At 39.1% G+C, this 22178-nt stretch overlaps 1 protein-coding gene across 1 annotated transcript in view; it reads right to left on the bottom strand.

Annotated features, from left to right (window-relative positions):
• The window catches only part of LOC135210327 (uncharacterized), a 702311-nt gene that overhangs the window by 259249 nt on the left and 420884 nt on the right, over positions 1-22178 (bottom strand).

The raw sequence follows: 22178 nt of genomic DNA, 5'->3' as shown, positions 1-22178 counted from the left end.
ACTACCTAATGCAAATTTTAAGCAATCTTAAAATTAAAACTTCTGAGAAACCCTCTAACACCACATATCCCTTGACACAGGATAGGGACAGAATGACTTTACTTTTATGCAGTATCAATTTATACTGGTCAGGATAAGACACTGTTGGCATTAAGGGACTTCAGATGTGTTCAAGCATAACTCTAGAAGACTAAGTCTGATTGGAAATACCAGGATGAAAAGGGGTTTATCAAATGTTGAGTGGTAATTGACATGGCCAATACTCTAAAAAGTAATTCCTAGCAACATGACAAAATTTATGTATGACATTAGGTATGTTGTAGTAAATATATAAAAATCCTTTGAAAATGAAGAAGACAAAATTTGAAAAGTTACCAATTACCTGAAATGTTTAAGGAAAATTACAGACATGTTCCACATTAGGTATTATTATTTTCATCATTTTTTTCTTGTCCCGTCAAATGTCATTTAAATGGAAAACTTGGCCATACATCCTTAATGTATTTTGACAGACTCAAAAGTTTGTTAAGGACTAAATATGGGTTTTTTCAACATTTGGAAAATACATACACTTTTTACAGGAAAGCCACCCTTAGTGCAAGCAATGATCTGCCCCAAGTCCACAAAATCTTGAAGAGGACTGAAAATATAAATTTAATTCTTGTTTGTATACAAGTCTGCTGATAGTTGAAACCCTGTTAGGGTCTGAGTGGAGTGGATATTCCCTGATGGAACCTCCTGAAATGGGGTTGTCTGAGCAGACTTGAAATCTTAATTAAGAGTCTTGAGAAGTCCATAAAAAGTTTGAGAAGTTCTGGGAACCATCCTTCTGTGGCCAGAAGGGAACTACCATATCATTATGACATTTAGGCGAGATTGGAATTTTCTGAGGACCTCGTTGATAATCCCAAATGGAGGGAAGGCACAGAGATCCAGGTTGGACCTTTTGTGCATTATAGCATCTGCCGCCCAAGCTAGTGGGTCTGGAAATGAGGAGCAGAACAGAGGAAGATGGTTGTTCTTGGATGTCTTGTACAAGTCCAGCATTGGCTGCCCCCACAACTTTCACAGACTGGAGCAAACCTGACGGTCCAGTGTCAACTCTGTGGGGAGTACCTGCTTGTGGCGACTCAGCTCATTCGTTGTCACTTTGTATTTCCCCTGAATGAAGCGAGTTATCAACTTTGTATGATTTCTCTGCACAAAGAAGCAGATCTTTGGCTGTTTTGTACAGGGAGAATGAATGGGTTCCCTCTTGAAGTCTGATATAAGCCAGAGCTGATGTGTTGTCCAAGAATATCATCACAATCTTATTGCAGACTTCGTCTGAAAAGTTTTGCAATCCCAGATGAATTGCTCTCAGCTCCTTTACGTTGATGTGCAGACTTCACTCTTGGGACCACACTCCCAAAATTTCTTTGCCCTGCCTCCCCAGGAGAGCTCCCCAACCTAGGTCCACACACTCCCAAAATTTCTCTCCCCCCCCCCCCCCCCGCTTTGGAGAGATCCCAACCTAGGTCCAATGCATCTGAAAAGAACTCTAGGTTGGGGTTCACAACAAAGAGAAACTACCCTTCTAGCAGTCTGTCTGTGGAGTTCCACCACCGCAGGTCTTCTTCAATTTCCTGTTATCGAAAAACACACAGATCTTGATTTATTTTCCAATCATAACTGATCCTCAGGAAAAAATTGCAGAGGTCTCATATGACACCTTCCAAACCTCACAAACTGTTCTAGAGAAGCTAGAGCGCCTAACAAACTCATCCACTGAGTGGCTGAACAGGTTGGGAGAGACAGGAAAAGACTGACCACCTTTAAGCAATCCTCCACTCTTTTTGGGGGATGGAAATGCCCGAAAAGTCTGAGTATCTATCCTCATCCCCCCCAAAATAATCTGTCGAGATGGCGTCAGCTGAGATTTCTTAAGGTTCAGTAATAATACTAGGTCTTGCATCGACAGAAGGGTCATCTGCAGGTCCTTCATGCACCTCCCCCTAGATGCATGGGTAGGGGGCTTAGGGACCAGCAGCTGGGCTCTGATGCCTGGTGGGGTTGCTCTCTCACTGGTCCTTGGGGCCCAGCTGCTGATCCAACTAAATTATAGTCAGAACTTTTCCTTCTTTCTGCAATTTTTTCATTCTTACTACATCCTTCTCCATGTAATATTTTATACTAGCATTTCGGTTTAATTATGTGGAATTTTCCACTTATGTTAAATTTTACTGCTTAGGTGAGTCTGAGAAGGGATCGTGTTTTGGAAGGGGTTTGCATTCGAAGCTGATTGTGAGAGTTGTGGTGGTTGAATTGCCACCTGATATGGTTTGGACCCAGGAGGTAGTGATGGGACCCTCCCATTGCTACCTTGAGGGCGGAACCATCTCCAAACATCAGCCCATCGGAATCTGTCAAAAATTGCCATTTATTCCCCTTGAATAAAATTTCCTAGTTTTTTATGAGTACTTGTTTTGAATAAAATTTCCCAGTTTCTATGGAAATACGTTATATGATTATTTGCTCCACAGAAGTAGTTTTATTATATTAACTATAGCAATGAGTTGGTATAAATTAGTACATTGATATTCAAAGTAATAAACCACTTTTTTTTGCATATTTTGTCCATCTCTATATAATTAGATGACGTATAATTACAGTGTTGTCAAACTTCTTTCTGTGGAGATTATGTATATATTATTTTCTTATTGTAAGGGCACATGCCAGTAATTTATGATTGCTTTCTGGACGAAATCCCTTTTTTTTGTATGTTGGGTTACGATTAAAGCACTTGATGTTTGTTTTTAAGTAGATGTTTGTTACGTAACCCTGTAATTTTGTATATGTGACAACTGTGTTATGCAATATACTCCTCCCGAGTTTTCTTCTAGGGTGGAAACTTGGAAAGGTGAAGCTCTCTGATTCTAGCATCTGACTCCACGAAGGCAAGTAAAAGAAGATATTCTTGTAAGATCCAGCCACATCACCTCGTGAATCGTCGACGCCATTGCAGTAACTTCTTCATTAGGATATTCTGAGATCCTGTTTGCCATTTAAGTTTTATTTCTATCGAAGTAACGTAACGTTTTGTTAATAATTTTTGCAGTAATGTGTTAGTTTTTCTTGCTTCTTAACGTAATTTGAATAATTGTTCTGTTCTTTAAATATTAATTATACGTATTAAAACTTTAAATGCGTCTTTGTGAACCCGTGTGGCGTCACCCAAAAAGAATTGGTGCAGGAAATACAGTTGATTGTTTCTTAACTGCACTTTTGTTGAATAAAATGCAAGGTTTCTTGACTTTAAGTAAGTTACTAAACTCCTCAGCACTGTAACTTGGTCTCATTCAAAGCTAGTGCAGGAGGGCTTAAGGTTGAATGAAATCGTACCGAATGTGGCCCTAAAATTCAGTTTAGTTTCACCACAGAATCCACGGGGGCTGGTGTTTGGGATGGGACTCCTGGCTTTTGTCCGGAAGCCCACCAATACATTTGGAGTGGGGAGTAGGTCCTCATTAGTGGGGGCTGAACTCCCAGCAGGCAAATAGGCTTATACCTGGGCCACTGCAAGCGTATTGGTGCTATCCCGTAAGGGTAGGGTATGGGGTAGACCATTGGGAGTCAACTCTCACTTGTGCCATTGGTGGAGAATTTGAATACCTGACTGACCCACGATACCTTCTTGATATAACCAAGCAGTCTACAAATATATTGAAATTATGGATATTGACCAATGTTTGCCCTTCCCTGGATCTGACGACTTAACGGCACTGGCGACAACTTCAGGCATGGACACGGATATGAGCTTGGCTATCACACGGAACCATGCACCGCGACACCAGGGTGCTATTAAAACTGGTGGATTTGATGTGAATAATAGAGTGGTTTATTGCACTAATGTAATCCTTTCGTTGGACTACGAGTGCTTGCATAGTGTATTGCAAAACAGTTTGGTAGGGTGGATAGGATTAAAATGCTTCTAGAAAAAGACAAGCAGTCTTTTTCTGCATACATTAGATTTTCCTCTCCCCAAGAAGCTAATGAGGCACAACTGAAATTAAATGGCCACATTCTAAATGACTGTTTTAAGCACCAAGGTATTTCAGTGAGGAATTTGAACGATGAGCCATTTGATTTTGTTCCTAAGGATGAAGAATGTGGACCAATAACATATACCAGGATGCTTCCTCCCCCTATATGGCATGTTGCCAGTTATAAGGAGGGAAGGGAAAATTTCATTAAAGCTGCTGAATGTATTGAGAACAAAGTAGGTTCTATTCCTATCGGTAATCTGAAACGATATGGAAAGAACTTACTCATAAAAGCAGGCAATGAGACGCAAGCTGTTTTACTATCAAAGTTTAAACCCCCTAAAAGTGGAAATATTGAGGCTATCACATCGCAAAGATTCTTTAACACGCTGAAAAGGGTAGTTTATTCCCGAGACTTGCATGTTTTTAATGAGGAGGAGCTTCTCCTTAGGTGCCCTCCTTGTGTATCTCATGTAAAAAAATTGGGAGGGGATGCAGCTATGCTTTTAACCTTCTCCTCCAATTACTTGCCTGAATCATACCATCAATGTTGGCCATGAGAGGATGCAAGTCAAAAAATATAAAAGAAACTCTAAACAATGTTGCAAATGCTTTGAATATGGCCACATTCAAGACTCGTGTGGAAACAATAAGAGATGCTGTGAGTGCTCTGCTGAGCATGACAATTTGGACAAGTGTGAAGCAGCCCGTTATTGTTTCCAGTGCAAGGGTGATCACTCTCCAAACACTAGGACTTGCCTCAGGTACAGGTTTGAGCAAGACGTGTTGGCAGTGGCTGATAATGAACATCTCAGCATCAGTGCAGCAAAGCGTGTGGTAATGGGGGCTAACAAAAATGCCAACTCTACCTATGCTTCTGTAATAAAGTTGATGAAAAGTTCTAGCAATGAGAGGCCACCAGTAATTGAATCTAACAGTAAGCATCGGAAACCTGTTTCTCCTTGCAATGGAAATAATAATCAGAAACTTAAGTCAGCACGTGTTTTGAAGCCCAATACTAAAAATTGTTCTTCCAAAAGCATGGACAATTTATCCTCTCAAGCTGATACAAATGTAACGGTTGCAAATTCAGCCCCTAAGCAAAGTTTGGAAATGGCCACAAATAATAATTTCACCAAGAAGCAACCAAAGGAGTGGTCCAAACTAGAGATCTAGCTCGGATCCATCAATTATCACAGTCACTATGAAACCTTATAAAACCACAGCTGCATCCACCAGGAAGTGTATAGAAATGCATCCCCGAATAATGAAAGTTATATCATAAAAACTTCAAATGGGTACAGTGTTCTGGAAGAGATCTCTCCGCCAAGGAAGATAGTACCAAAAGCAGATCCGGTTCAAAGACATGCAAGTTCTCATCAGTCTTGCCGCCCCAAGACTAATAGCAGTAGTGATGCACAGAATCACAGTCAAAATCCTGAGCATCAGCCTCGAATTCAGAAATCTGTGTGTCAGCCAAGAACCCTGCTGTCTGATAAAGATGAAAAGGGATCAAGAAAACAATCTCTTATTAAGGAGAATTTTCCTTTCACCCTAGGATCAGTACTTCCCCTCCAAAGAGTGGGAAGTAGTATATTTTACCCCCATAACATTCAAGTTCGATGTCCTTCAGTGGAACTGTAAGGGTCTCAGAGCCCGGACAAAAGACTTTAAAGTCTTAATGCATGAATTTAATCCAGGGATTGTATGCCTGCAGGAGACTATGTTAGGTAACTCTCCTTATAATCCTTGACTTGATTATGCTATTTTTAACTCTTTTCCCCCAATTGGTGATCGTGCCCAGGAGGTGCTGCAATTATTGTTAATAAATCTCTGCGGCACTCCACAATACAATTAAATACAACTCTACAAGCTGTTGCTGTCTCGGTCATATTAGACATGAGGACAACAGTTAGTTCATTATACCTCCCACCAAACCTCTCTTTTAACATAGGAGATATTTAGTCCTTGATTAACCAACTTCCCACTCCTTTTCTCTTATTAGGAGATTTTAATGCCCACAACCCCCTTTGGGGAAGTGTGTGTTTAGACAGCAAAGGGAAAATAATCGAGGACCTTATTGACACGAATGATGTCGCCCTATATAATAATGGGTCAATGACCTTCCACAGCATTCATAATAATCATCTCTCTGCACTGGGCCTCAGTATTTCCTTAACAAATATCCACCTTGATTTTAACTGGTCTGTTAATGAAGATTTGAATGAAAGCGATCATTACTCGATCCATCTGAAATACGTATGTTGTAAATGCTCCATCTGAAACATTACCTAAGTGGAAGGTAGAGGATGCTGACTGGGACAAGTTCAGTAAAGGAGTCAATCTAGATAGGGAGTTTGAGTCATTTCATTCTCACCTGGATGCCTATGACTACTTCATTGAATCCACTCTGAAGAGTGCTGAGGGCTCGATTCCCAAGACAAAAGGTAAACCTCGTAGAGCTGCAATTCCCTGGTGGAATAAGACATATGGTATTCTGAGGAAAGTCACTAGGAAGTGCTACCGACAATACAAAACTAGTGGCTCCCCTCAGTCTAAATTAATCTATAATCATGCGTTAGCCAAGCAGCGGCACTTTTATAAGAAAGCCAAAAAAGAAAGTTGGCTTTACTATATCAATGGAATCAATTCCAGAACTCCATTGAGAGTGGCGTGGCGCAAAATCAGGACATTTAAGTCAAAAATTTATTGCGTCACCATTACCCTCATTAAAAGTCAATAACACTCTGATCACAGAGCCCACTGAAGCTGCCAATGAGCTGGGAAAACACTTTTCTCAAGTTTCCAGCCCTGACAATTATTCTCTAGAATTTCAAAGAATTCGGAATGCCGAAATGACTCTGAAATTTGAATCTGGAAAATCTGAACCATACAATCACAAATTTTCCTTAAGAGAATTTTGGGAGGCCCTCTCTTCAACTGAATCAACAGCTCCAGGGGGTGATTCAGTTTTATATGAAATGCTTAAACACCTCCCAGATGATGCCAAAAAGTATCTACTCAAGATTATAAACAAAATATGGGAAACTGGAATTTTACCCAAGGACTGGAAAATATCCATAATTGTTCCCATAAAATAGCCTAATAAAGACGCTTCCCAAGCCACAAGCTATAGACCAACAGGCTTTTACCGCAGCTGTGTGTAAGCTGATGGAAAAAATGAATAAACACCAGATTAGTTTGGCACCTGGAAACCAAAAGACTAATATCTCCATTTCAATTTGGTTTCAGGAAAAATCGTTCCACCCTTGAATCCCTGCTGAGGCTGACCAATCAAATCCAGCAAGGATTTGCCAAACGATGTCAGACTATCGGCGTATTTTTCGACCTTGAGAAAGCATATGACACTACTTGGAGAATTGGCATCATAAAACAATTGCACAAGATGGGCATATGTGGAAGAATGATTAAATTTGTATATTCCTTTTTAACAGAGAGAATTTTGAAGGTTAGAGTGGGCAACACACTCTCCCAACCTTTTGTGCAGGAGGAGGGTGTTCCACAAGGAAGCGGTTTAAGTGTAACACTTTTTTCAGTGGCAATAAACAGTATAGTCCAAAAAAAATCATCACCTGTTAAATGCTCGCTTTTTGTTGATGACCTTGCAATATACTGCACAGGATATGATGCCTCGTCAGTATGTAAACATCTGCAAAGGTCTGTTAATGCTATTACAAAGTGGGCTGATGAGAATGTTTTAAATTCTCCTCCTCTAAGACAGTTTCTGTACGATTTACTAGGTGCCAGCGTGTGGAAGAGGTTCCCACACTTAGTTTAAAAGGATCTATCATTCCTTAAGAAAATGAAGCGAAATGTTTTGGAATGACCATTGACCAGAAATTGACATGGGCCAGCCACATAAATGCCTTAAAGATTAAGGTTAAACAATCTCTGAATATTTTAAAGGTTGTTTCTGGATTTAGTTGGGGAGCTGATAAAAAAATCCCTGCTGAGACTATATGACTCGTTGTATAGATCCAAGCTAGACTATGGCTGTCAGATTTATTCCACAGCTTGTCAAACCAGGCTGAAGGAACTGGACGTTGTACACAATATGGGGCTGAGAATATGCTCAGGGGCTTTTAGAACTTTGCCTGTTGAAAGTATATATGTTGATACTAACCAACTTCCCCTTGATCTGAGAAGGCAAGAATTAGGATTAAGGTACATGGCTAGAATTAAAAGTGCTCCAAAAAATCCCTCCTTCCAGGTGCTGATGGAAGCAGACTCACGGGTCTTTTCTGGTATAAGAGCCTCTAGTCTAGACCATACCAAGTTAGACTAAATGAAGATGTTACGGGTAAATCATCTTAAATCCCAGAAAGTCATGGAAGTAAAACATCCTGTGTATCCTCCATGGCTTATTCCAGAAGCATCCGTGTGCAAAAAAGCATATAACAAAAAAGGCTGTCCTGAGGAAGAGATTAGGGGAAAATTCTTGGAGCACGAAACTGTCCATACTAATGTGACAAAAATATATACAGATGGATCAAAGTCAGATAGTGGTGTTGGCTGTGCACTTATCCTTGGTGATACAGCGTATACAGCTAAACTACCTGACTTTGCATCCATATTCACAGCAGAATTAACAGCCATAGTCTCTGCCCTGGATATAGTTTTTTAAAGTAGCGACACTAATTACTCGGATTCCAAAAGCACTTTAGAAGCTATTAAAAAATTCAATAGCTTCCATCTGTTAGTTCAAAAGGTTCGGGAATCGCTCCTGTGTTACGGATCCAGAGATCTCAGAGACAATTTTATGGTGTCGAAATATCCTGGAAAGGGTCGACACAATGTTACGGCCTCTGAGGGAGGTCCGCTTCAGGTTCGATATGAAATAAAAAAATAATTATCAACACAAACAGTTGAAACTGGGGATATGAATATAGAAAGAAACACTAACACAACAAAGGTTTATTTACAAGCTTACTAACAAAGGTAAATGCATAAAAAAGATAGAATCTTACACTGCATGAACTTGGGGAACAGTGCGGCAATTAAAATACTTGCTACTCGATTTGGCGATTCGACGCGCTGGCTTCATAAGAGTAGATCGGCGATTGCGGACGTCCTCTTGACTCCGTATTGCAGAAGCTAATCTTCTTGTAAGGCAGGAATTCCCCAACACCTGTAACAGGACCTTTTCTTCTCTGAAGTCTACTCGACGTCGAGATAACTCGGTCGTCCACACTGGAAGACGACTAGACCAATATCCAACCAACTCTCGAACAACTTCTTTTGATTGATACTTCGTCGGTTCCTTTTTCTCGTATCTCACGGAAGATCTCTGCTGCTGCTGATCTCTCACTGATAATCTGATCTGTGGCTCTCTGTGACTAACTGGTGATCTCTCTTTTACGATCTCTCTCTCTCTTACGATCACTGCTCTCCAAAGTTCGTTCGTCGTATTTATACGGCACTCTGGGGGCGGAGCCTACGGCGAACGTCACAGACTCCCGAGGTTTCTAGACATTCTTAGATGAATCTAGACGAGGTATTGCATCAAAAATCGCGGCGTTTCTCCCGTAATATTGGCGCGTTTTTGCGCTCCACAACACGTCCAACGATTCCAGAATAACCACAAAGATAGGCGCCTCCAATACGGGCGCGAAAGCCTCCTTACTGCCGAACTTCTCAAAAATGCGTTCTCCTTTCCTTTAACTTCCTTTGCTATGAAGCAATTACCATCACATCCTCCATTTGTATTATTTGCGTAAATCTGTCTCTTTCTGTTGGGTCCTTTCACATGTGGGGATTTGCGGAAACGAGATGGCAGATAGGGAAGCGAAAGCTGCTAGTGTCTCATCAGAAATAGCCTTTAGTAAAGCGCCTCATACAGATCTAAAAGGTCCTTTTAGGTCGTATATTTTAAGCAAATGGCAAGAAAGATGTACTTCTCATCTTGCCAATAATAGAAAGTACAGGAATATTAGAAATAAATATATTTGCCGTGCCTTCGTCTTTCCAGTCTGATAGGCGAACAGAAATAGTTTTAAGCAGACTGAGGATTGGGCACACTTATTTGACCCATCAGTTTATTTTAGAAGATGGCAGCCTCCCAGTGTGTGCTTGCGGTGGCGCGATGCTAACAGTGGAACACATTCTGGTTGCTTGCCCCAGATATTTTAACCAGAGAGAGAGATATCTTAGGGGTAAATCCCTTTGTGATATTTTGGGAGATGAAGCAGATATTTCTGCTCTCATCTCCTTTTTAAAGTCTATAAACATTTTAATTACATTTAATTATTTATTTATTACATCATATATATATTATATTATATATATATCCATATATATAATATAGTATATATATATATATATATATATAATTTATTTATTAAGCATTTTATTTCTTCATTCATTTCTCATTATGGTAAGGTTTATATATATGAACCATTTTCTTCTTACACTTATGAACTCATTTATAATGTAATTTATTTACTTTCCATTACGGCACTGAATGGCTTCTTTGGCCCTAGTGCCTGGGCTTTTGCCCTAAAACTTATACATCCATCCATCCTTCATGCACCTTTCCTTTCTAGAAGTTGTGATGCCAGATAACTCAAAATCAATCAATCAATCCTTTGAAGCAAGTGGAGCCACTATTTCATCAGGGCGAGAACTCAGGTAAAGACTTGTGGGGTTGTTGACAGTCCGAAACACAATGCCCGAGACTGAAAAACTTCTTTCTTGAATAAATCTGAGATACTTCTTTGAATCTTGATGTATTGGAATGTGGAAGTATGAGTCTCTCAAGTCGAGAGAGATTACCTATCCAATCCCCTTGGTGAATGGAAGCAAGGACGGACTCAGTCGTTTCCATGTGAAACTTTGTTTTCTTGATGAAAAAATTCATGGCACTCACTTTGAGGACTGGTCTCAAACCCCCTGTGGCCTTGGGAACCATAAATAGCAGATTGAAAAATCTGGACTCGATATCTTCCACTACCTCTGTCGCTCCTTTCTTGAGAGGGAAGAGACTTCCTCTGTGAGGACTGAAAATTTCTCAGATCCTCCTGAGTAGGCCCCTAATTCAATAGGAGTGCTGGCTAAAGAAGGCTGCCATCAAAACTTGAATTGCCCATTGCTCTGAACCCCCCCCCCCCCCCCCCCCTCTCTCCCCTCTCTCTCTCTCTCTCTCTCTCTCTCTCTCTCTCTCCTCTCTCCTCTCTCTCTCTCTCTCTCTCTCTCTCTCTCTCTCCATCTTTCCTAAAAAAGATGGAGTCTGGCCCCTAAAGGTGCATAAAGGACTAGGACTTCACTTTCTGGTGTAGGTTTAGAGGAGGACCTTTTGATTGCTCCCGAGGCAAAACGAGCTGTTCCTTGCGGTCTAGATTGTAACCTTTGTCAGATGCCTTGAAACAGCTGAGGCTAAAGAGGAGATGACAACTCAAGAGGCAACAGGAGCCTAATCCCTGGGACATTTAGCAGATTGGGCAAGAAGGTCTTGCACAGATTTCTTGTGCAGGTGAGAGGCGATCTTCTCAACTACTGCTTGTGGGAACAGGTATAGACCATGTAGGGGTGAAAAAAGAAGTGCTGAATTGTGTGATGGTGTGACGACCTTGGAAGCAAAACAGCCCCACAGTTCTCTTTTCTTAAGGATTACCATAACAATGACACTATCTGTAGTGAACTGTCCCTAACAGCCTTATTTGAGCAACGATTGATTGATTGTGTCTATTAAAACTGGCGTCACAACGTCTAGGTTATTGGCATGGAAGCACAGTATGTCAATCGGCTGCCAAATCTTCAGGCAGATTGGGAAAATCCCAAATCTTCTTGGCTAATGCGCCAATGGCCCAGTCCATAAAACTTAGCACTTCAAACACCTTAAAAAGGTTCCTCGGCAAATGATCCACTTCTAAGGCTGGAAAATTCTCTTCGCAGAAGTGAGCACCGCTCTCTGGGCTAGCAAGAAGACGGGAGTAGTCCCCCTGGGAGGAGGCAGCCACTCCCAAGGAAGGAGCTTCTCCAGTTGCGTAAGACCAATATCTCTCAGACAATATGCGAGAAGGCAGAATATGTACTTGGTTTTCATGTAGCTGGGATGGCAAGGGGCCTATTGATTATAAATGACAAATTTTTAAATCAATTTGTATTTTTCATAGCTAACAAACCAGAGGTCTTACAATAGGATATTTTCCCAGCACAGCTGGAAACTGGTTAATACAATCAGAGATTGTAAGCAAGGAATCTGTGAGATCTGGCAACGCCTGCACGTACAAGGTGAAAGCTTGTCAGCGACCGTGCATAACCTTGTGACACAGTCTCTTCCTAACTGCCTTAAAGAGTAGACACTTACGCTTTGCTCTCCTTCCAAGCCAGTTGGGTTTTTTTTTGCCTGTGTTCTGTTCCTTTCAGTGTGTTGTGTGTGTTCTTGTGTAATGACCTCGCCAGCGTATGTGCCCGGGCATCTGAGGGTTCCTGTGCTCGAGATTTTGACGCCTACCCGTGGCAAAGGAGAGGGAGAGGCACCCACACTATTGATGACCACCTCTGCCCCTTCCTCTAGACCAGCCATCCTCAACCAGGGTTCCGCGGAACCTTAGGGTTCCTGTGAGAATTCATGTTTTATTTATTTTTTTGTTATTTATACTTATATATTTCTCTTCATTAAACATGCCGTGAGAAATCGTAGGCCTATAATTTATTTTATTGTAACATATCATGCAAGAGTTTTTCCTCAGTTTTACTAAAGTAATTATTACAAATGCTTAATTATGTATATATATATTGTTCAGGATTTTAAGCCAGAACCAAGGAAAGTTAAGATTTCTTTATAACAAGACTCATTCCTCCTAGCCTATATGCAAGTTGCCCCTTTGAACAGAAAGCCTCCATTCTCTAGAAAACCTCTCTTTGCTCCCATTGGCTGTTCTGAATTTGCCCCCCCACCGGGAAAATCCGGATTTGGGGCGGAGCCTACCAGGTAAAATGTTAAAAGAGCAGGACAGCAGCAGCTCGCCCTCAGAAGCTCTCAGAAACTCAGGACTCTCTCAGAACTCACTCAGAACCGCTCGGAAGCAGGACTTTCTCAGGCTTTCTCAAGCCCTGCAAACTCCACTTCACCCCTTCTACTCCCCCCTCTGCCTCCTCTGGGGGATCCCATAGTGCACAGGAATATCAGCAGATAAGAAGACTACCAAGCCCAGGATTTCCAGGTACTGTGAGAGTAAATTTCAGTTCAGTCAGGGAATTGTTTTGCCTTTGTCTGTATTTCACTTCCATTTTTCCAAGGCGACTTCCCCCCCTCCTTTGCTCAGCTCCTCACTCCCTGCAATTTTGGTTCAATGCTGTGATTAATTCCTTGTGATGCTCGTAAACACCCCTAGTTAATTCAAGCAACGTAATAGCCCTTTGTAAACTCGCAGTCATTTCAGGCCCCTTTGAGTGGTTTGCAAATTTTTAGACTGAAAGAAAGTAGTGTGTAACGCTCCCCCACGTGTTCTTCGCCTTACTACTGATGCTAGAATGCAATCTCTTTGCAGATAAACACCATGCCTGATTGTGGGAAAAATTGAGAACCCTTTGGAATAAGTCTTGCATTAAAATAACCCATTTGTACAAAATTCTGATCTCCATGTCTGGTTGCCCAGCCACGTGTTCCGGTGGATCGACAATCAACCACCTTATTAGTTCCTGGACCTATGTAAATTAATGTAAATATAGTTAATTTAAAACTAAAATCCAGCTTTTATGTAAATTCCTCCTTTCTCAGTAATATCGGCCTTCTGCCGTAGTTGTTTTTTCTTTTTCTTTGTTGTGATCTCTTGTCCCTCCATTCAAGGCCATTTTCTTTAGAGTGCTAGATTACGTTTTCTAGGAGGGAACGAGCAGTTCAGAACAATCTATCTATCTATCTATCTATCTATCTATCTATCTATCTATATATATATATATATATATATATATATATATATATATATATATATATACATACATGTATACAGTGGTACCTCGTTTGTCGAACGTTTCATATGTTGAACTTTCCGTTTTTTGAACAAAATTTTTGAGAAAATTTTGTATTGTATTCGACAGCCTACTGGGTCTGACAAGTTAAACTGTATTAATTTATTTTTTCATTTACAATATATAGTTTAATGATAACAATATTCGACATAATACATTAAAGTACAAAGAATTTAATATAAAATTTAGCTTTCAATATAACATTTAGCATAAAAGAGGTATAAAATTGTACGTAACCGCAGTGACGTCACGCCCTGCTGACTTGAGACTGAACGAGGGAGCGTTAATATGTTGAGGAGGAGAAGAGAGAGTTAAAATATTACTGTATGTATGTAAAAGCAATAACAATTCACATAAAAAGGGAATTTCTCAATAAATTTAACGTAATGATAAAGTATGAAAACAATCAAAGGCAATAAATAAAAAAAAAGTCTTAATTGAGCCAGTGTCCAGTGCGCCAAGTGAGACGGTCTAGTTGAACAATATTAACAAAATAGTAAATGAAAGAACAAAGCTTTTCACAGTAAAATTTAGCACATAGGATTAACAAAATCATTCGTCATTGCGGTGATACACAGCTAACTTGAGGTAGAGGGAGGTAGCATTTATATTTTTTAGGAATAATGAATGAATGATTTTAAGTTATCGTGCATCATGGTATTGTTGAGGAGAGAAGAAGAGGCAGTAAAATCTTTACTATAATATGTACGTAAAAGCAGTACTAATTCACATGAAAAATAAAGTGTTATTTCACAATAAATTGAACGTAATGATAAAATAAGAAAATAATCAAATGCAATACAGAAAATAGGAAAAAGAAAGAAAGAAAAAAAAAAAAAAAAAAAAAAAAAAAAAAAAGTCTTAATTGAGCCAGTGCTGTGTGTGCCGAGTGAGACGGTCTAGTTGAACCAAGGTCTAGCGAACATAAGGTCTTGTCATGCGCAGCTTAAACTGGGGTACTGGATAAAATGACTATACTCTGTTTTTTTTCATCTGTCCATCCGCCTGTGGTGTTTTTGTATGGCAACACTGCGTCCCGGGCTTTAGCTTTAGATAGTTACCATTCAGCTTACATTCAACGATTATAATAATATCCTATTTCGAATATTAACGGTGTAATTTGCATACAGTAAATTATTAAAACACTTTTCAGTTGCAAATGTACACCCAGATATCCTTTTATTTACCTAAAACTTAAGCATAGCGTTACTATCTAAAGCCCGGGACGCAGTGTTACCATACAAAAACACCACAGGCGATGGACAGATGAAAAAAAACAGAGTATAGGTGCGTGACGTCACAGTAACCACAGTCAGGCCCCTTAACCTATACCAATCCTGCCTTTACTTTCTCTTTTTTTATTTTTCTAAATACTCTAAGCTATTCGATTATTAAATTAATAGTCAGATGTAGGTTCTTCATTCTACTATGTTAAGGAGAATAATCATAAGAACATTTTTGCCAAATAACATTGAAATTTTAGAAAACCTACCTTTGCTTTCTTCTTTTTATCCGTTATTAAATACTATTATGTTTCTGAAGGAAAATAATAGTCAGAATGAAAACTATATCTTAATATATTAAATAATCATGGGCGAGTTCTAAAAAACATTCTAAACAATAATATAATATATGTAAATAAATTATACATTTAACAGATCTCCATAAAATCACATTTTGCACATATATAGTTATGTCGCTAACTTTTCCAATCTATGCACCGCTTTTCTGGAACTACTAATGTGTCTGTTCAAATTTCGAATTCTAAAAACTGTATGGCATGGAACAAAATATTTCGACTTCTGAAGTTATTTGGATGAGACTGCTAATTATATCCGCTAATTTAATTATCGGTCCTTTTAAGGCTGTTAAAAAATTTTCATCCCATGGTGAGAATCAAACATCCTATCCATAATTTCAAATGATCAAGAAACACTAGGTTTCATTAGTTTCCCTTCACTAAAGTTTATGGCACCAATCTTTGTGTCATCTTCCTTTGTTACTTTTGCTCCTAAATGTTCCAGTTGTGGAAACTTGAGAGCAATGAACCCGCCAACATATGGCATCTTCCCATGTTTGTTCAACTTCCTGGTCTTTGAAGTCATCACTTTGATCATCCTTATTAAATACTGGTAAGCAAAATAAAATTGCTGATATACTGGGTTCTTTCTGAAGGGAATTTCCTTCGTCTTCGAATGATACGTCTTGCTTGTCAGAGACGTGGGAAAATGAGGTGGATGTTACATTTTCACTGTTGCAGTTTTAAATGTTGCTCTTTGAGCTTACAAGTTTGCTGTCTTTTCCTAAAAGGTGGGCTCTGAGACGATGTTTAAATGCAACTAGTGATGGGTGCTGATCGTATGCTCCAATTTGATTTTTGCAACCAAAAACGTGCCCCAACCCAGCCTGATTTAGTCTGTAATTTAGAGTATACGTCATGCCAAGTTTTTATTTTGCCATTTTCAGCAAGTTAGACAAAGGATAGAGCATTGTACTTTTCTTCACTTTCGTTTCTCTAGCGGTTCTATTCATGTCTTGAAAGATTTTGTCTTGCATTTACAGGTTTAGTCACATAAGCATTTCTTGATTTTCTATCTGTTGGCAGTTGAGAATAAAACGGATCAAACTACCTATCAACAAGCCGAATGAAATGGCTTGTAATTTTCCAGCCCTTCTCTTCAAATATCCCTGGTTGTCGAATTGATCAAAAGATTTATAAGTACTTTTGGACAACAGTTGCACGGCAAGTTTAACTTTCATTCGTTGCATACCTATAATAACATTGATATGGTTTTTCAGAAAGTTTATAAGCTGTCCGAAGATCACTTTATTCCTCTTTATTAGCTCTCTAACTGGACCATTGTGAGTGTATGTACTACATACAGTTGCCTTAAAGTGTTCCTTTAACCCATCCCCTTATGTTTCATGAAAATGGTCTGGTAACACAGCAATGAAGCCTGTTTGTCTTGTAACGACGGATGTAAATGGTCGAGATATTGGATGCCAATGCTCATATTTTCTAATCACTACTGTGGACAATGTGTTAATGATATTAATGATATAAGAATAATAGTTTACATTACCAGTTAATTAAGTCGTTAAATATATAGAAAAATCGTATAATAACAGAATAATAAAAATAGCAATGGTGAAAATCATATTCAGTGCTTACTAACCATAATCGCCAACCTTTGTTCCATTCAGGTGTGGCTGCTGCAGGCATTTGCTGGGATCATACTTTTGTTCATGGTAGATCATTATTTAGTGTCAATTTCACACCCTCACCAATATTGCTGTGTCTTCGTGGAAGGCGACACAGTGATATTAGTGAGGGTGTGAAAAAAGTTATTGAAGTCAAACTAACTGTTTCAAATATCTCATTCAATATTTAAAATTTCCCTCCACATGTGACCTAAGAAAACGTCAAGAAGAAATCATCAATTGTATTTTCATTTTTATGAAAGTAAACTCCACGATGATCATGATGATCATTCACAGAATAGTGAGGTTCATATGAGTTCATGACAACTATGGTGGTAGTTCGAGAATTCATTGGTTGTTAAAGACCAACTTGACAATGGAATTACCCTGTGTAATGTAATTAAGTGCTTTGTAAGGTATTTCACTTTAAATACTGAATATTTATATGTATACAATTAGCAATTTGACCTTGCAACCAGATGCACCTTAAATGGGTAGATACATAGAAATAAGAGCTGGATTGAATTGCTTTTGCTTTCAGTATTCGTCAGGTTTTGATTTTATTTCTTTAAATTTAACTTAAATGGCTAGATTTCTCCCCTCATTTGAGCTAGTCCTTGGTCATAATCATTGCTTAAAAGTAAAACACCCAAGCTTTTTGTAATTATATATGAGTTTTCTTTATTAAAATGAGCTGGTTTCATAAATGAATTTATAGCACTTATCTAAAAACTATGTAGTAATACACAATTGTCATGTTCAGTGTTTTTCACAACCATAATTTTGTATTAGCCTTTGTTATAAGACTCAAGAAATACAGATTGATTGAAGCTATATGTCTTCTTTTTTTTGTCAAATTCCCATTTTCGTAAAATTCCTTACATTGAAAAAAGAAACCCACAAGATTACTGAGTATAAATTATTCACTTGTGAGTTATTAATATATTACTTTACTAAAACTTAAGTACTTTCAGGCCTTAATTGTGGCCCATTCTCAAGGAATATGGATAACACCTTACTAGAGACAAAAGTTAAAGTCTACACAAATGTAGATAACTACTTACTGGAGGCACCATTGAAGTCCCCAGAAATACAGATAGCTACTTACTGGAGGCAGCATTGAAGCCGCCATGAATAGATCACTACTTACTGGAGACAGCATTGAAGTCTCCAGGAATATAGATCACTACTTATTGAAGGTAGCACTGAAGTCTCCATGGATATGGATAACTACTTACTGGAGCCACCATTGAAGTCATCAGGAACTGAGATAACTACTTACTGGAGGCAGCACTGAAGTCTCCAGGGATATGGATAACTACTTACTTGAGCCAGCACTGAAGTCTCCAGAAATATAGATCACTACTTACTGAAGGCAGCATTGGAGTCTCCAAAGATGTAGATAACTATTTACTGGATGCAGCATTGAAGTTTCCAGGGATTGATAACTTCTTACTGGAGGCAAAATTGGAGTCTCCAACAGGAGACTCCAATGCTGAGTCCAGTAAGTAGTTATCTGTGACCTGGAGACTCCAATACTGCCTCCAGTAAGTAATTATCTGTGAACCGGAGACTCCAATGCTGCCTCCAGTAAATAGTTATCTACATCCCTGGAGACTTCAATGCTGCCTCCAGTAAGTAGTTATCTATATTCCTGGAGATATCAATGCTGCCTCCAGTAAGTAGTTATCTGTGTTCCTGGAGACTTCAATGCTTCTCTCAGTAAGTAGTTATCTAAATTCATGGAGACTTCAATGCTGCCTCCAGCAAGTAGTTATCTGTGTTCTGAGACTTTCTAGCAGTAAGTTATCTGTTGTTCCTGAAGACCTTCAGCAAGTATTATCTGGTTGTTCCTGGAGACTTCCAATGCTGTTCCAGTAAGTAATTATCCATATTCCTGGAGACTTCAATGCTTCTCTCAGTAAGTTAGTTATCTAAAATTCATGGAGACTTCAATGCTTCTCTCCAGTAAGTAGTTATCTAAACATTCATGGAGACTTCAATGCTTCTCTCCAGTAAGTAGTCCTACATTCATGGAGACTCAATGCTGCCTCCAGTTAAGTATTATCTGTGTTCCATGGAGACTTCATGCGTTTTCCAGTAAGTAGTTATCCATATTCCTGGAGACTTCAATGCTTCTCTCAGTAAGTAGTTATCTAAATTCATGGAGACTTCAATGCTTCTCTCCAGTAAGTAGTTATCTACATTCATGGAGACTTCAATGCTTCTCTCAGTAAGTAGTTATCTAAATTCATGGAGACTTCAATGCTTCTCTCCAGTAAGTAGTTATCTACATTCATGGAGACTTCAATGCTTCTCTCCAGTAAGTAGTTATCTACATTCATGGAAACTTCATTGCTGCCTCCAGTAAGTAGTTATCTGTGTTCCTGGAGACTTCAATGCTGTTTCCAGTAAGTAGTTATCCATATTCCTGGAGACTTCAATGCTTCTCTCAGTAAGTAGTTATCTAAATTCATGGAGACTTCAATGCTTCTCTACAGTAAGTAGTTATCTACATTCATGGAGACTTCAATGCTGCCTCCAGTAAGTAGTTATCTGTGTTCCTGGAGACTTCAATGCTGTTTCCAGTAAGTAGTTATCCATATTCCTGGAGACTTCAATGCTTCTCTCAGTAAGTAGTTATCTAAATTCATGGAGACTTCAATGCTTCTCTCAGTAAGTAGTTATCTACATTCATGGAGAACTTCAATGCTTCTCTCCAGAAGTAGTACTGTGTTCCTGGAAGACTCAATGCTGTCCAGTAAGAGTTATCTGTGTTCCCGGAGACTTTCAAATGCTTTTTCATAAGTTATTCCCGTATTCCTGAGACTTCAAATGCTTCTCTCAGTAAGGTAGTTTATCTACATTTCATGGAGATTCAATGCTTCTCTCCATTAAGTAGTTATCCTATTCCTGAGACCTCAATGGGTCCCTCCAGTAACAAGTCATCATATTCCTTGAGATTTCAAGTTCCTCTCCGTATTGTAGCTAATCAAATTAATGGGACTTCAATTGCCGCTCTCTAATAAGTAGTTATCCCATATTCCTGAGACTTAATGCTTCTCTCCAGTAGTCATCCATATTCCTGGAGACTTCAATGCTACCTCCAGTAAGCATTTTCCTATTCCTAAGACTCAATGCTTCTCTTCCAGTAATAGTCATCCATATTCTGGGACTTCATGCTTCTCTCCAGTAAGAGGTTGGTCCATATTCTAAGAGTCTAATGCATCTTTCAACTACACTTGTAAGTTTAGTTATCTACATTCATGAGACTTCAATGTTTCCTCCTCCCCAGTAAGTAGTTATCTATATTCCATGGAGAACTCAATGCTGCCTCCAGTAAGTAGTTATCCATATTCCTGCATATCTTCCTCTTTCCATTGGTCCATTGTTTCTTAAACTGGCCCACCTCAAAGTTTACCCAGGTTGATTAGCTGCATATTGATATATTTACCTGTCTAATAAGGGTTAAGTAGTTGTCCATATTTCTGGACACTTCAGTGCTGCTTGCTCTTCAGTAATTAGTTATCTATATACTTGGAGACTTCAATGCAGAACAGTGTTTAGTCTCTATTAAAACACATCAAATATATTGCACCTTCAGATTAAATCATCAAGGACATAGAACCCTAGACTAAGTTAATGAGTCATTCAATGAATGTCCTGCTCAAGATGTAGGCCTAGGCCAAGGTCAGAAGAATCTGGCCTTTTAGTATTGAAACCAATGACATACATTATATAAGTTGTGGCCTCGGCCTAAATTTTCGGGGGCTGAAGACAAAGAGACTATGTCAGTTTCAGTCATGGTATTCCGATGTCAAACATAGGCCTAGGCTAAGGTCAGAAGAATCCAGCCCGATGGTCTCTACACTACTTTCAGTGCAGTGTGTGTATGTAAAACGTCTTTCACTTCTCATATGTAGGTTTGGTTGGCATTGACCTGCTTAAGATGTTCATGATTGACAGGAAAAGCACCAAAAGAAGGAGCAAAAAGTTTGTGCATCCTGTTGCTTTACTTTCAAAAACACTTTCATCTCATAATTATATCCTGAGCTGTCAGAAAGCTTTACCTGCATCTTATAAACATATATAATAGGTTGTGACAGATTTTATTGCTTCAAAAGGAAAATTAAGCTTGGTGAAATGCCAGTCAAATGAATTTATTCAGAAAATTAAATTACAGGTTAATCATTTGTAGAAGCCTTTTGGCTACCACGTCAAGGGCAACACTAAATTCTGTTAGACCTAAGTACTGCTGCTTTCTAATCATGAGGAGAATGATGCTCTAATCAGGGAAGGGTCAGGATAATACAAAGCTGCAATTACTGGAATCAGGAACAATGCTTGTTAAACATGAAAAATGTTATTGTTATAATACAATTAAGTTTGTTCATACTTACCTGGCAGATATATATATAGCTGTATTCTCCGAAGTCCGACAGAATTTCAAAATTCGCGGCACACGCAGTGGGCGGCCAGGTGGTAGTACCCATTCCCGCCGCTGGGAGGCGGATATCAGGAACTATTCCCATTTTCTATTCATATTTTATCAGTGCCACTGTCTCCTGAGGGGAGGTGGGTGGGCACTTTAATTATATATATCTGCCAGGTAAGTATGAACAAACTTAATTGTATTATAACAATAACATTTTGTTCATGAAACTTACCTGACAGATATATATATAGCTGAATCCCACCTTCGGATGGTGGGAAGAGACAGAATAGGATTTTTGGGAAACTAAATTAAGTCGATGATATACATCTTGGTTCCTCACCTGTTAGCATAGCGACTTCGTGATTACTGTCACCAAAGTCTGCTTCTGCGTTACTAGAGTTGCCAGCGAGGTAGAGACCTGTAATGCTGGTGCGCTCTAGATGATCTGTCAACGGGGGCGTGACCACAATGTGACTAGACCATATGACCATACTTCTGAGGGCAACAACGAAGCTAAAAACCACCAC

The sequence above is a fragment of the Macrobrachium nipponense genome, chromosome 39 (genome assembly GCF_015104395.2).
Source record: "Macrobrachium nipponense isolate FS-2020 chromosome 39, ASM1510439v2, whole genome shotgun sequence".
In the NCBI taxonomy this organism is placed as follows: Eukaryota; Metazoa; Arthropoda; class Malacostraca; order Decapoda; family Palaemonidae; genus Macrobrachium; species Macrobrachium nipponense.
The sequence above is the reverse complement of the archived record's forward strand: the minus strand, read 5'-3'. Positions and strand labels throughout refer to the sequence as shown.